Genomic DNA, 16,157 nt, shown 5'->3' with positions numbered 1-16,157 from the left:
TTTTTTTTTTTTTTTTTTTTAAGATTTTATTTATTTATTTGAGAGAGAGACACACACAGCCAGTGAGAGAGGGAACACAAGCAGGGGGAGTGGGAGAGAAAGAAGCAGACTCCCAGCAGGGCAGGGAGCCCGATGTGGGGTTCGATCCCAGGACCCTGGGATCACGCCCTAGGCCAAAGGCAGATGCTTAATGACTGACCCACCCAGGTACCCCTGAAAGCTGGTTCTTATATTTGTTTTGTTTTTAATGGAACAGACTTGATTATATTTAAAAGATGTTGGGAAAGAGCTATATGGAGGGAGAGGCTGAATATAAGAAAGAGAAGATATAATTGAAAGAAGGCAGTTTCTGAGGTACATGGAGACCATATGGTCTACAGTACAAGTGGAAGGGTTAAGCCAGAGATGCCAGTTCCATTGCAACATGTAGGAAAGTGGAAAAGATGGGTGCAGATAGAGCAATGTATTAATTTGTTGGTAGAAAGTTGAATGAATGAATGTCTGGTAGCTCCTTTCAAATGAGAAGAAGGATGCAAAATCATTAGACAAGAGTGAGACGAGAGGCGGAAAGCTTGCATGTCTTAGATATAAAAGGGAAACTAGGGTAATAGTAGGTCTGGTTGAGACTGAGACCCTGGCTTTGAAGCCTCACCAGTTAGCATGGTGTTGTGATTCTCTCCAGCCACGTTAAGGAACCTCAGCGCTGGCACGCACGGGACAGGCTATTACATTCATCCAGGGTTGAGATTTTACTAGGCCAACGAACTAGGACAATGGAGCAAGAATGTAGAAAGACAGTGGTGGATGGCTCATGAAATACAAATCAGACTGAGAGAGAAGCAAATATGGAAGGTGATTGTATTGGTTTGCTGGGGCTTCCATGACAATACTATAACCTGGGTGTCTTAAACGAGAAAATTATTTTTCTCACAGTATTGGAGGCTAGAAAGCCAGGATCAAGTTGTCAGCAGATTCAGTTTCTTCTGAGGCCTCCCTCTGTGTCTTGCAAATGGCCACTTTCTTACTGTGTTCTCATATGGTCTTTTCTCTGTGCATACACATGTCTGTGTCCCAATCTCTTCTTCTGATAAGGATGCCAGTCACTTGGGATTAGGGCCCACACAGGACCTCATTTTACCTCAGTTAACCTCTTTGAAAGCCCTATCTCCAAATACAGCTGCATGTTAAGGTATTGGGGTAGCATTTACACATGAATTTGGAGGAACAGAATTCACCTGGAAACAGTGGTGATAGTTGGGAAGTGAAGAGATTCAGTGACTGGTGACTTTGTTGAAGTCAGAGAACTAGTGTCATGGGAGTGGAGAAGAAAGAATTGGAAGAACAGAGTTTTGTGTTTAAAGAATAGCATGCTTGAATTTATAACTTCAGGTTATAGCAAAGTTTAAGACAAGGCAATGACAGGGGGTAGCTGAACAGGAAAGAATGGTCATGAACTCAAGAAGCCAGGAGTCTGAAGGGATTTTCCACATGAAAATGGAAGTCACTTAGGTCAACCTGGGCTGGAGGGTAGGTACTGATAACACGGGTACAGGTTATGGGGATGGCAAGACTGTGAGAGAATGAGTCCTCAAAGCCCTTTGGTAGATGTGGGGACAGAGTCCCTCCTTCCAGAAGACCTTAAGAGAGATCAGATACAAAGTAGATGGGGAGACTCTGGTCCCTCTGGAACTTCAGACTGGCTTGAGTCTGAGGACTCAGGGGAGAGATCCTGAACTCGGGATTCTTAGATGGGGGTTCTGTAGGGCTTGGAAGTGCTCCAGGAATGACAGGTCTGTGAGATGGTTGTGACGCCCATGGAACAGAAGCATGCTTTGCTCCTTGAGTTGAATTTAGATTGCAACATGACTCTTCACTTTACACCCTTCCCATAGGCACACAGCAATAGAAAGCAGTGAGTAAATACTGAAACACTGGGAAAATAAATGCTGCTCTCCGTGTTTGTTGAATCATATATTTTGCATCCTATTCTATTGATATACCTTCCTAGTGCCTTATTACTATGGTTACCAGGTTTTCCAAACCAAAACCTGAGACCCTTAGGCTGGCAATAAACAGAAATTCAAAGCAGGAGAGTCCTGAACCTTTGTTCAGATTCATAATAAAAATAATAATATATATGAAGTGAATGCATATTATGAGCCCAATTCTTCCCTAAACCTGTGTTAATATTTTAATCATCATAACAATCTGCTTTTCCAAATTGACTTTAAGGTGCTCTGTATTTTGATTTGAGTCAGTCATAGGTTTTACACAAATCTTTTTCTTCTCTACTCTGGGTTACCTATTCTCTAATAGTGCCTTCCACGTTCTTATTCTTTTTTTTTTTTTTTTAANGGGCTCGATCACATAACGCCGGGATCATGCCCTGAGCCAAAAGCAGACGCTTAAGGACTGCGCCACCCAGGCGCCCCGCACGTTCTTATTCTTATAGACCTATTTAGTACCTTTGTTTTCCTGTTTGTAACGCTTTTTTTGTTCTGTTTAGGAAATCTTTGCTTAAAGAAAGAAAAATATTCTATTATTATTCTAAAAATTTGAATTCACTTGAAATTGCCTTTGAGATATAATGTGAAGTAGAGACCAAGTGCCCGTCCCCCCATATTTCTATGCAGTTAACCAAGCCCCATTTAATGAAGTGAAGATCCTTTCTGCAGTGCCCCCTTTGTCATCTGGTGAGCAGACATGGGTGATAGGTTTCTGGATTGTTTATTCTGTTCCATGGCTTTATTTGTTGTGAGCTTACCATTATTAACCTAATTTTACAGATGAGGAAATGGATGCTCAAGAAGGTGAAGCAACCTTAGGCCCTATGTCACGTGACACAGCAAGTCCCCCTGTGAGTCATTCCATATGTGTATTGTATGTCCCTCAGGTGACTCTTCAAAGAATACTCCCCCACCTTGGTAACTGGTATTAGGAATTAGGCAATCCGGGCAACTTTGGTGTGTTTCATTGGTTAGTGTCTAGTTTGCTTTGGAGGTTGTCTCCACAGCTAAATAGGTGGGGCCAATACTGGCTGGCAAAGAAAGACAGAGAAGGAGGGACACAGCTGAGAAAAAGCAGCCAGTAGTCTGGCCGGACACCATCATGGCCAGTCATATCTCTATTTGCAATCCGCTTTGCAAGTATTAGTTATCTTGAGACTACCGATAAAAATACACAGAAAGGTAGCCACGTGCCTAAGGCGTTCTTGTTAGATCGACCTGGGATTAGGATGCATGGTTTGTTCTTTGGTCCAGATACTCACGTAGCCTGAGCTGCTACAGGAACCATGATCCTGGGAGCAGTTTTTAAAGGCAATTTATACCTCCCATGAAAACAGATCTTCCTATAAAATATTTCTTCTCCCCATTCCTGCCTCTCACCTTCTTACCTTTTCTCATTCTACTTTCTCCCATCTCGGTACTTCCCACTTCATCTTTGTCTTCTTCCTACAGTTTAGGCCTACCAGAGGTGATAACCCTGTGGCATTTCCCTACAGCCTAATGAAATGCTGCCTCTTGCATCAGCATCAAGAGCGGTTAAGATGAATGGATCGCGACCAGTGAGAGCTACTCACACAGCAACCTTTAATCCTGCTAGCTGCGTCTGCCAAAGAATCTCATAGATTATTCACAAGGCTTCAGACATTTGCAGAACAAAAATATTTTAAATTTACCTTGAAACTGCACAAGGTGGTGGCCAGCCTGCCCCGCTGGAGGAGGTGGGGGCGCACCAGCTCCGGGTCCTGTCTGGTGCCCAGACTCATGCCTGCTGTGAGACGCACCGGGCTGCCACGCGCTCACGCTGGCAGACATCTGCAGCGTCCCACTCAGCCTCCCTGCTCTGATTCGAGGCTCCCGAGGCATCTCCCTAATTATGATTCCTATGAGATGGGCCCACGGGGCGAAAGGGAACTGATGGTGCATTTGTTTGCCCAGTATAGAATACGACAGACTGACATTTCTTAATTTCAGTAATTTTTTAAATGACTTGAGCTAATGCAATTCTTCTGAAGAACTGGGAGAACAAAATATAGAAAAACAAAAACAAAAACACAAAGGATTGGCCCTGGAGTCACATTTCAAACTGACGGTTAATGTGCACAAGTCATCTAAATGGAATAATAAACATTTAATTCTGGAATGTGTAAAGAATGTGTGAAGACCATTTTAAGAAAGCCAGAGCATAAGTCTTACACTAACCATTTTCCTCCCTACTTGCAGAATCTGAGGCTGTTCTGTAGGGTTATTAAATGCTATATGCCTCAGGCTCTGCTTTTAATAATCCCATTTTCCCTGGAATTCTCACACTGAACCACCGTAGGATCTAATAGTACACTGCAATATTAAGCACATGACGAGGAGGACTGTGAAGCTTAGGTTCTGTTTGCTTCCCCCAAAACCTCAGAAAGCAATTACAGACATGTCTGGCACCATCTAAAACCCAGAGCCTTCAACACTTTGAGCAGAATGCAGAATTTCTTACCCTGTGTGTCTTGGCCACAGACAATGAATAGGGCGTGTGCCTCAGAGCAAAGAAAAAGATGAAAAGAGAAATGGAAGGGATGGTAGCTTTCTTCACTCTCTTGGAGGGGTCTAGAACACAGGGCTAGCAAACCAAAGTGCTGTCTGTGGTCTAGAACTGGAATCTCTGAAAGGTTCTGGTCTCTGTCCATGAGCCCATCTGCCCCTTCAGCCTCTCTGCCCTTTCCTTACCACTGATGTCAATGAGGCCAAGGGAAGCCTGCCAAAACCACTGTCAGGTGCTCATAATTCCAGAATGTATGTTTGCTAGCATGCCAGTCTCTAGAACACTTTCCATCAGCAGTGGCTTCTTAGCAGAGCCTGCAGGATAAAGGCTCTCTCAAAGTCTGGCCTTAGTTAATACCCTGCTGGCTCTGAGCTGCATCATCAAATCCCAGTGCCACTGTGGGAAAGGAAATTTTGCCTCAGGCTCAGTGACACAGGCCCGCACATCACCCCCTCCAGCACCAGACAAAGCGTCATTGACTACACATGTAGCTCTACAGTCTATTTCCAAATCTGGCGTTTAATTACAGCCGCAAAAAGACAAATGCTATTTTATTCCACTTACACGATGGAGTGGTTGGAATCATAAAGGCAGAAGGGATCTGAGGCTGGAGAAGGGAGGAGGCTGGGAAGGGGAGGGGTAGGGTAGAGGCTGGGGAAGGGAAAGGGGCTGGGGGAAAGGAGACTGGGGAGTTGTTACTTGGGACCGAGTTTCAGATTTACAAGATGAAAAGAATCACCGGCATGGATGTGAAATATGACTGCACTGTACAGTTCAAAAAGGTGAAGATGGCAAACGTTACGTTACGTGTATTTTAACACAAAGAAAAAAAAAATACCTGGAGCTTAATTAACATTAAGCTGGGAGTGAAAAGTAAAGTTGCCAGCAGAAGTGACGAGAAACTGCCACCAAGGTAATGTCATGTCCTTAGACGACAAGTTTTACTGGGAGAATCAATTTATTTAGCTGAGTGTATATGCTAGGGAGATGAGAATGAATGATGAGTTTACAAACCTTTTTGGGTCACATGCCCTCAGACTCAGGTCCAGGGGACATCCAATTTTGAACCATTATACAGGGAGGACTCACGTGGCGCATAAGAGAAAACCAACAGGACTTAGATGTGCAAGTACCGCCAACATACGAATGTACTTATTAAACTCTTCCTTCTCTGTTGTCCTTATGCAACTCAGAGCAGCAAGCAGATAGCCTGACAATAGTTTGCACACTCTTCTCTTCTCAGACTATAATTCCATGAGAGTTGGAAACCACGCTCTTTCTTCCGTGTATAAAAATTTTGCAGGCTATGAGCACAATTTGAAGTAGAATTCAGTGGGAAGAAGCAATGAAAGACCAGAAAAAAAATTTTCCTTCTAAAATTAAAAAAAATAAAAGCACCAACATAAGAACTATGCGTTATTTGTGAACTATTTTAAATAATGAAAGAAATTAGTGAACTTTTGGAACATAACTGCAAAGGGCACAAATCCTTTTTTCTGCTTTGATGTGTGTGATAGTTAATTTTGTGTGTCAGCTTAGCTTGGCTTTGGAGCTCAGATGTTTGGTCAAGCACCAATATAGATGTTGTTGCAAAAGGGCTTTTTTAGATATGATTAATATTTAATTAAATCAGATTTTGAGGAAAACAGCTTATTCTCCATAATATGGGTAAGCCTCATCTAATCAGTTGAAGACCCTAAAAGACTGAGGTCCCCTGAGGAAGAAGGAATTTACCTCCAGACTTGAGCTACAACTCCTCCTTGGGCCACCTGGTCCGCCCTGCAGATTTTGGATTTACCAGCCCCCACAATCAGTGAGCCAATTCCTAAAAATAAATCTGTGTATATACATCCTGTTGGTTCTGTTTCTCTGAAGAACCCTAAGACAACATGAACCTTTTGCAAACATCTTGGGAAGTGACAATGAAAGTATTGTTGCTACTCTTGAAATGTTGAGACTGTAAGAACAAGTTCTAAGGGGAAATGTGGGAGGCACCTGGACATTTAATCTCCTTAATGGAGTACACATGAAAATCTTTCTAATATGATCGTGCCAGATCTCATTTTCAGCCACTGACCTTCTCTTAGGGAGAAGGTCAAATGTGCACCACACTTAGTTAACTGACTGATTACCTAGAAAGGCAAAAGTGGCATTTAATCAGAGGGGCATGTCCAAACAAGTAGCAATGTCCTTTTTCCCCCGACAGCCTAGATTCAATCAATAATTAAATTTTTATTGAATGTGGACTATATTTAGAGTACTGAATTCGGTGTTGCTGGGACTGAAAAAGAAGTGAAAGGATGCACTCTCATTGAGCCTATGTACTAAAGAAGTAAGTTTATGCCCACATGTAGACAGCAAGTCAATTACAGCAATATTTCATAAAACTGTCACTATTAGAGAATGTCAGGTGCTACCGTGAAGAACTTTTTGTATAATGTAAACTTTTTCATCCAATACCACAATTTTATTCTAACTTAAAAAAAACTGGAGGTGTTTGTTAAGTGTGTATATTACCCATTATTAAGGAAATCTGAAAAGGTTTGTCTATCAGCGAACACCTTTATTCATAACTCTAAGACTGACTTAACTGAATCATTTGAGATACACGAGTTCTAAATGAACCAGGCCTAGACTTTTCTTAAGACTTACATCTTAACTTATATAAAATTCACATTTCTTATCATAAATCTTAATAGAAGCTTATCATGTACCAGATACTGAGTCCACAGCCTTCATTTTACAAACACCAGAACTCAGTTCCTGGAGGTGAAATGATTTGCTCACAGCCACTCAGCTGGTTATTTTAGCTGGTTATACAGTAAATTTACTACTACTCAAAGCCAATTCTTCTTTTTTTAATGATATGTTAGTCACCATACAGTACATCATTATTCTTCTAATGCCAAGAACTGTGTGCTATTGTTGAAACTGCCCCAGGTTGTTGCTCAGGGCGTCTAGAAATGGGGTAAGTGACCTGGGAGTCGTCCTTCTTGCACAGCCCCTTCCCAAAGGCTGGCCTCTGAAGGCTCCGGGTCTACTCCATCATGTGGTTTGGAAGGCCGCAGAGTCTCAGAGTGAAGAAACAGTGATTTCCAGCCTCTCTGGCTCTGGGTCTTCTTAGGTTACAGGTGTTCGGAAGGGCGGATCAGCTACGAGTCAGACCTGTGGGTTTGGTTGACTCTGGGCGACCCAATTACCATAACAGAAACTCTGCTTCTTTCCTGCACAGGGCAAAAAGGAAATGCTAGAAATATGAGTCAGACAGCAGTAGCTGCTTGCAAAACTGCCTGTGGGCTGTTAATAGAGTGTCACTGAAGAGCAGTGGGAGGAGCTCTCAACCCAAGTATCTTCAAATGTTAAATACACACTTAATCAAACCTCTACCTGTTTTCCCCACAGCCTCCATGGAGAGCCCCAGAGGCCCTTCCCAGTCCACTGTGCTCTGGAAGCTGACTGTAACTTCAGAGGGGCCCCGGGGCAAGTTTCATTAGGCTTCATACCCATTTCCATGCATGGTGCTATAAATATTGTTAACAATTCCCACTGGCCATTATCTGTACAACACCAATTCCTCTCCACATCAGCACTAAATCTCACCTATAAGTTGCACAACACAATTCCTTCCAAATCAGCAGTAACTCCAGACCCCCGAGGAATGAGCCTAGAGGTGCATACTGCAGTGTCAGGGAGGGAAACTGATACATCTCACCAGGGAATTCAAAGGAGCTGGTAGGCATTAACATAGTGGGTGAGGGCAGGCAAGGGTGGCCCCAGAAGCATTTCACATTTCCCCCTGGGTACAGAATGAGGGGCCAAAAACCTTTGTGTGGACATAGTTTGGATGTTCCCCGAGAAAGCATGTCCTAGAAGAAACAAGGGGTTACCATACTCGGACCAGGCTGAGTCCCCTGTCTGTCGCACTCATTACCAGTGCTTCTCTCTCTCTGGGTGCAGCTAATCTTCACGTGAGTGCAGCACGGATGGTGCCCAACAGTTCATTGCTCTGGGCACTGCCCGGCCTCTGGGTCCCAGCCTCCCACCAGGCAACCCCTTGTAAAGAGGTCCTGCTGCTTTCTGTCCTCATGCGACAGAACCCAGGTGTCCTTGGCCTCAGCCCAGTGTCCTTTCCACCCTGCCTTAACGCACAGTGCTGACAGTCACCGTTCCTTCAGTGACCCAAATGAGAAGGAAATGCCACCACTTCCAGCACACCAGAGCATCTGTTCAACAGTGTCACACACATATTATACCCACGTTCTCATGGCAAAGGACAACTGTGTTTTTCCGATGGACTCGGATCTTTTAAAATGTTACTTATTTCACATGCTTTTCTGGTCCTATTTCCCTCCTGTCCCCTCCAATGATGAGAGCATGAACGTACGTATTCCTCAATGCTTCTGAGAAAAACAAAAAACAAGCCCCCAAAACGACACCCTGGGAATCTCTGCTTCCTCTTGCATCCCATCGGGAAGAGCTAACCTCTCGGAGTCATAACTTTCCTTCTGTCCCAGATACAGGGAAGTGACCGATCACGGGATGGCTTCACTCCTAGCCTTGGCAAGAGCAGGACAGTCATGCCTCCTTTGGCTGAATGTTTCTTTTTCATCACCCTCTTTGTTAGACTCTTTCAGGCTGCAAGGAAGGAGCTGGCGGGTGTAATTTAGGTGATGGTATCCACAGGGAGGAGAGGGCAGGTGTGCAGGAAGCCCAGTGTGCGCTCCAATCCCAGCACTTCGGAGACTTGAATGTCCTGAAAGCCAGAGGGAGAACAGCAACCTCGTCGTTCAAGATACAGCGGTTGTGCAAGGGAGTCAGAGGTGGGGCTCTCTATTCACCTATTTCAAGAGCTGTTTGAGTAACGCTTTGTGTTGAAGTTGAAAGTATAAGGCAATTAGTGGTATTTGAAAAATGATGGTGAAGACATAAGGCTGCTTTCACAAGCCACAGGTCCTCACACATTCTTTTTACATGTGTGAGATGAAGGTCAACAGCTTAGATCTAATTTGCGTGCCTGCCTAGAGGTGCACACTGCAGTGTCAGGGAGGGAAACCGAATATCAGGGCCAGCCGTGAGTGCAATTTGTAAAGGGACATACTCAGGCTCCTGTGAGAAAAGGCAAAAGCAACTTTCAATCTGACGGTCTGATTCCCGGGCGTGGAGTGTCTCAGTGGGGCAGAGGAAGCAGCCAAACAGCCTCTCTCCGGGAGAACTGGGGATCAGCTAAGCAGCTGGGGCTACCCGTAGTTTCCATAACGGCAAAAATGTGGAGAGACAAACCAGGTCAGAGGTCATGAGGAAGAGCTGAAGGTGAAAAGCTGAAAACACCATCCCCAAATGGTCCTTATCAAGGACAACAGGTCTGCAGTGTCCAGGGTTAGAATTATACTGGATCAGATTGAGAGCAGGATGGGACTAGGCAAGGAGATTGTGATGGCTGCCCAGGTAACCTGTTGTTAGCAGGAAGGTAGAAAGTGGCTCATCCGAGCCATTCAAAGATCCAGACGCAGGACAGGCCGACAGCAGAACACTGAAAGGTATGTTCTATGTGGCAGCTGGTAACAACCTTCAAATGCCCTCTGACCTGATTTGTCCGCACGTTCTTGCCAAGTGAAATTTCTCTAATCCTGAGGCAACACTTCCAGCACTCCCTGTCCCCGAATAGTTTCTGCAGCAGCTGGATAGCAAGTGGCAGCAACACCAGAAGGGAGAATATGAGCGTACAGGTGGCTGCAGATGTTGCTAGGTGATCGGTAAACAACGATGAAAATGCGGCCATGTACCCCCAGCCCAAAAGACACAGCAGCTACTAAGGAAAACCAAACACCACTGACAAGAACAAGGGACTACATTCGGGGTGGGAATGAAAAACACAAATGCTGGCCTGAGCGCCGACGTGAAGGCCGTGGAGGAGCTCCTTGTGCTCCCACGGTCCTTGAGCAGCCTCTTCCCTCCAGCTCCAACGCACAATGCAGTTGACCGCTGAACAACGTGGGGGTTAGGGGGCAAGGGGACCCCCTGAGCAGTCAAAAGTCTATATATGACTTTTGGTTCTCCAAAAACTTAACTACTAATAGCTTACTGTTGACCAGAAGCCTAGGATAACAAACAGTTCGACTAACACATTTTATATGTCACATGTATTATAAACTGTATTTCTTATGGTGGATTAAACTTGAGAAAAGAGAGTGTTATTAAGAAAATCATAAGGCAGAGAAGACATATGTATAGTACCATCGGGCTTACGGAAGAAGTCCACATAGAAGGGGACTGGCGCAGTTCAGGCGTGCGTTGTTCAGGGTATGCTCTCCCATGGCCGCCCTCGGGGTTTTGGCTCAGAGCCATGACATGGAGCCACCCTCCTACCACAAATCACTCAGTGGCTTCTCGCGACCTACGCCACAGGGCCCAGCAGACTCGGGCTCCTGCCCGCCTACCCGCGTCAGTCCCACCTCTTCCTGGTCACTCCCCTCACACGACAGCCACACGGGCACCCTTCCTGGGCCTCACACACAAAGTTCTGCCCCGTCGCACAGCCTCTGTGCCTGCTGTCCCCCCAGGGGAGGGTTGTCTCGCCAGCTCCTGGCGTGGCTGCTTCGGTCTCCATCTCCCGGGTCTGGCTCAGTGGTGGCCCGGACCCCTGTTCACCCTCCCCCGCCGACTCCTTACTACATTTGCCCACCGCCTCACAGTGTTTGTTTACTTTCTATGACCTCTTCTGAGGGCACGCACCTCGCCTGTCCGGCTCTCCGTGCCGCCAAAACCCAGTGCGGTGTCTCGTGCTCAGTAGGTGCTCAGGGAAACTTGTAACGTGTGAATGACGAAAGGAAGCATTCTCAGGAGGTGGGGGACAAGATGGGAGGGGTAGGACCAGCACGTCTCTGCTTTGTTCAAGGGATTCTGAACCATCGCCCCCTCATTCTGCATCCCCTCGGGCCATCCTTCCCTTCACCCCCCACCTTGACTCAACACCCTTTTCCTACATGTGAGCTGATCGAGAAGAGGTCACAGATGGCCACACAGTCACAGTTCCGAGGTGCTGGGTTATAGAGAGATTGGCAAGTGCTCTCTGACCCACAAATATCTATTCCATCTGCTTGCCACATTGTCTTTTTTTAAAAAATTGAGATATAATTGACATCACATTGTCTGAAATCCTTCCATTAGATCAGTCATGCTTTTCACTTTTTAGCTAAGACATTGCCTCCTGAGTCCTCCTTTTCCAAATGCTCCGGGCAGGGCAACACAAAAAGTTGTCACCAGCTCCTTACCATTCACGTCACAGAGTGTTGTTTAGAGCTGCCCCATCCCAGGGGCTGCCTGGTTTCCCCCCTCCCCCCACCTGGGACTAAAGCAGAGCCAGGTGGCTCGCCTTTACCAGATTAGAAAAACAGTCCCAAGGGACCGCCACCTCCACCCTCACAACAAGCCTGATAATCACAGTACAAAATGTTTACAAACAAAACATTTGAAGCAAGTGGTGAATGGAATCCAACTGAAGCCCGGTGAAGCCCAGCACCAGCCCAATTACAGATCAGACTGATGGGCCCCCAGCATGGGTGCCCCCCCCTCGCAAGCGCTTAGCCAGCTTTAAGAGCTTAGCCTCCTCTAACTTCTCCTGGAGGCCTCTTCCTCCGCAAGGATAAGAACGACAGCACTGAACCAGATAATAGCCCTGAACCTGCCCAGCCTGCCTCACAAGGTCATTATGAAGATGGAATATGATAAAGGCTATAACCTGTCCTGAGTTATACAAATGTAAACATTGACATTGACTTGAGCAGCCCTGCCCCCCGGGGCTGTTCCTTCCTTTGTCTCTCAAATTACCTTGAAGCATTTCCAACAAGAAAAAAAACCAAAAACACAAAACCTCGACCCAGATGGACACCAGCCTTGCAAACAGCACACAGTAGGCTGGCACTGTAGGTGTGCGACCATCAGCGTTTGTAGGCGAACTCTGAAAATCACTCTTTGGAAGAGGCAACGCTTCTCCCCCTCCTGCTCTCGGGCTTCTCATTTCTCCTTCACCCCACCCCCACGCCCCTCTCCCGTTCTCTCTCCTCTCCGCCTGGGTTCCAAAGTCAGCCCCACTGACCTGAAGAAGCATCACCGTCTTGAGCAGGAAGCCAGCTCCCCTCCCGGCCAGGCGGGCACAGGGCTTCCACCAGCACCTCTAGAAGTTACTACTGCGGTCCTCGGCGAGGCCGCGCTTGCGCAGACCAGCCACCCCTTCCACGCAGGTTTTTTCACTCAAACACAAATTAGCCCTTGAAATGCATCAAGCCTAGTTTCCGTTGACACCTGAAGCTTTTTGCTCTGGCTTTCCTTGCTTTATCAGGTTTCATTTTCAAGCACTGAAAAACATGAGGCTTTCTATTTTCATAGCTAACGCTCTGTAAGAGTTTATTTTTTTGGAAATCCAAGTCCTGGAGATGTACTACAGTCACAGTTACTGTAAGCAGCATTAAACCAGAACAGATCATTGATGAGAAACAGTTAATTCTGAAGAAAAAATATAGTCATAAAAGCAAGGGCAGGGACTGGCTCTTCTAACACCCCCATTTTACAGATGAGGAAGGTGAAGTTTGAAGCTTGCTCAAGTGATTTGCCCACAGGCTCACCGCTATATAAGACTGGAAGAGATGGTCCTAGAACCATGGCTTGTGCCTCTGGCCCCACGTGGTTTTCGCTGTGTGGGATGACAGGGCTGCTTCCACCGGGAGAGCCAAGGTGACCACTACGCCACTAGCATAGCACTGAGGATTAAGTTCAGTTGTCAAATAACAGAAAATAAGTGCAAGACAGTAAATCTATATATTTCTACCAAAAGAAAATCAAAAGGTAGAAAGTGCAAGACTGGCGTGGAGACTCCACAATGTCACCGGGTGATCCAGGCTCTGTCCACCGTCTTTAGAGTGTGTTCACAGTCCTTTCACTGTCAGGATGGCTCCCAGATTTCCGAACATCATATCCACGCTTCAGGAAGAGAGGGAGCAACAAAGGGAAACAGACACTCATGCTAATGGAGCGTAGTCAGAGAGAGGCAGGCAGCGGCAAGGGCCCAGCCCACTCCCTGCCGCCCCCCCACCCGAGATGAAACTACCCTTAAAAGGAAAAAGAGGGAAAAGACCCCACCCTTTTATTCTACACCAGCCTGGAAGGAGCCGCCCACCCTTTCCCATGTGAACAACTACCTGACAGGTAGATGAGCGAGTGGACAAAAACCTGACTGGGTGACAGGTGCAGGGAGGGTTAATCAGATTAAAACAGCCCTCCAACAAGCCCATAAAAACCCCTAGACTTCAAAACTCCAACAGCAGCCCTCTCGGGTCCCCTCCCTATTTGGGAGCTTTGTACTATCACTCCAGTAAGCTCAGCTTTACTGCCCACCACTCTGCCCCGTCTGCCTCTCCATTCTTCCCAGCAGCACGACCAAGAACTGTGAGCACTGAAGGACAAGAAAGCCCGAAACAATGCCAGCTGGGTTAGTCCACCTTGAAGGACTCTCCAAAAATTTCCATTGCATGCCTGTTGTTTGCCCTTAATCGACTAGTCCTGTGCCATATGATTATTTCTAGCTTCAGAGGAGGAAGACACGTTATGACCTTGCATGAAACCGGGGTTCTGTGAGTAAGGCAGAGGAAACCATCTTTCAGAGACAAGTAGCAGTCTCCCGGAACTGGGACGGTTGGCTTGTAGGTGCACAAAGGATCAATCCCATTCTATCACATGGGAAGAAATGTGGAGGAAGGAGCGAAATCCAGTGGAAAACCTCCAGGCCTCTTTTACTTAATATCTTGGCAGTCTTTCAAACGCTTGATCACTCTCTCCTTGTTAGGCCTCTGTTTTTCCTTTGGTTTCCAGGAAATCAGGTTTCCTCCTCCGACAGTGGCCATTTCTTCTTAGTGTCCTTGGCTGGGTCCTTTTCCCTACCTGACCTCTGATGCTGGAGAAACCTAGTCTTCTCCCTGGAGGTCTCATCCAGCCCCTGATTATATTCTCTTGATACGCTGAAGGCTTCCCAATTCTTATCTCTAGCCCTATCCTCGACCTCCTCTCTTTCTGGTGGCCTGAAATCTCCACTTAGACGCTAGTAGACCTCTCAATACTAATAGGTCCAAAGCCAAATTTTGTATTCAGCTCCCCAAACTGATTTCTTCCCCAGTGTTCTCTGCCTCTGTAATAACAACACCGTTTACATGTGCATGCTGAAACCTCAGGGTCACCCTTTTGCCCCAATGCCAGACCTTCAAAGTGCATCTGGAATCTGACCACCTCTCACCAAGTTCAGTGCTACACTCTGGGTCCAAAACACTATCACATCACCTCTGGCCAGATCTATGCAATCGTCTCTTAACTCTCCTTGTGTGATGGTTAATTTTATGTGTCCTCTTGACTGAGCCTTGGGGCCCAGGTATTCCATTAAACACTTTTCTGGGTGTGTCTATGATAGTGTTTCTGGATGAGATTTACATTTAAATCACAGACTGAATATAGCACATATCCCTCCCAGGTGTGGGTGGGCCTCATCCAATGCCCTGGAGGCCAGAATAGAACAAAAAAGGCTGAGCAAAGGAGAATTCCAGCTCTCTGCCACTGAGCATGTCATTGGTCTTCTCTTGACCGTGGAATTGGACTTGGGGCCTCTGGCCTGCGACCGTAGATTGGGGCTTCTCAACTTCCATAACTGTGTGAGCCAATTCCTTATAATAAGTAAACACATAAAGGAATAAATAAGTAAACTTGAATAAACAAATTCTATTGGTTCTGCTTCTCTGAGGAGCCCAGACTAACACACCTCGCCTCTATTCCGCCTTCTCTGTAGTCCGTTCTTCACACTGCAGCCAGAGTGAGCCTTGTTAAATAAAAAAATTCAACTGAGTAAATTTTAAAGCTCTAATTGGCTTTATTAATTGATTCATGTTTCGAGTAGCATCTCACCTAGCAAGTGGAGGGGAGCTCCATCAAGCTGTAGGAAAGGGAAAGGTGTTTAAAGGTAGAAAGGGAGTGGAAAAAAGGAAATGATTAGCAAGGAATCCATTGTTTTAGGTATGGTTGGCCTCCTAAGGGGGATGGAAGGGGCCTAGCAGGAAACTTCCTAGTGCTGAGCAGGAAATTCCCAGGTTGACTGGTTAGATGTTGCCTTCCTGGAAACTGAAATTGTGGTTAGGTTTGGGATAAAGTCTTGATTTACTGACTTGGGGCCTAATCTAATTGACACCATTTTGGGCCTGTGGTTTTCCTTTTAACAGCCTTCTAAAATGTAAATCAGGTTATGTCCTTTTGCTCAGTACTAGCCAATGGCTTATAGGATCTTCATTACCTTCTCTAACTGTATCTCTCTTCTTTCCCTCACTACTACTTCTCCAGCCACACTTGTCCTAATTGCTGTTTCTTACACACAGCAAGCATATTCCTGCTAAAAGGTCTTTGCACCTGCTGGTCCCTATAGAATGCTCTGCCCTCAGATCTCCACATTGCTCATTCCCCAGGTTGATTCAGGTCTCTGTCCTGATATGTTTCTTCCACCTGCTAGCCTGATTCTTATCATTCTTCGTCCTCTTACTCTGCCTCATTTTATTTTCATGGCATCTATCGCTACCTAACATTATGGTATATATTGA

Source organism: Ailuropoda melanoleuca, chromosome 1 (genome assembly GCF_002007445.2).
Source record: "Ailuropoda melanoleuca isolate Jingjing chromosome 1, ASM200744v2, whole genome shotgun sequence".
In the NCBI taxonomy this organism is placed as follows: domain Eukaryota; kingdom Metazoa; phylum Chordata; class Mammalia; order Carnivora; family Ursidae; genus Ailuropoda; species Ailuropoda melanoleuca.
The sequence above is the reverse complement of the archived record's forward strand: the minus strand, read 5'-3'. Positions refer to the sequence as shown.